This window comes from Penaeus monodon, chromosome 21, assembly GCF_015228065.2.
Source record: "Penaeus monodon isolate SGIC_2016 chromosome 21, NSTDA_Pmon_1, whole genome shotgun sequence".
NCBI lineage: Eukaryota > Metazoa > Arthropoda > Malacostraca > Decapoda > Penaeidae > Penaeus > Penaeus monodon.
This window is the reverse complement of record NC_051406.1, coordinates 42,022,979-42,023,769: the sequence shown is the minus strand read 5'-3', so window position 1 is coordinate 42,023,769 and position 791 is coordinate 42,022,979.

Below are 791 nucleotides of genomic sequence, written 5' to 3'. Positions count from 1 at the left end.
TTCCCCTTCTCTTCCGAGACAGTATTCACATAAATCAAAATGAAAGAGGGGAAAAAAATACTATATGCAGTTGATCATATTTACATATACAGTATAAGAAAAGAATATTTGTGATGTATAGGGGTTATTTCAGATAACTGATGGATACTGTAAGTTCATTATTTGGGAAGTAATTTTATCAAAATTAATGATACTAAAAAGGCTAGTTGAATTATTCATATAGTATGTCTTTATCATGCAGTTGGTAGATTATAATGTTTACTTAGTTTAAGTAATACATATGGTATATATATTTTCAGAAACAATTTTTAAGATATTGAAATACAAGAAACATTTTTTTTTTAATAGAAAGAACATTTTTATTTGATAATATTCATATATATTTGTCCAAGATGCAAGGTTATGCAACAAACAAAATTCTAATTTGCTTAGGAACTGGCAACAGTAATACATAGCTTTATCAGGATCTTTATCTACAGATTTATATCAACATTGTCTTGCAACAGCCAGAAAATATGTTTGAGTATGCTAACTAGATCTGTAAGTTTGTGTGCATGAGTTTTAGACATCATGAATTAACATTTAAAATTTGGTTTCAGTTTACTATGGCATCACTGATAGACAACACAGTGAGCACCCCGAGACCTATTGTTGCAAACGATCGTCAGCGACCAGCTTCTGTTGTGTCAAAAGTTTTTGCATCCCTAATTAACGGCGTCCACACAGATTTTGCCGTCATTGTGTACAGGTAGAGTGAGAATAGATTTTATATTTGCTGTTTAGATTTTCAG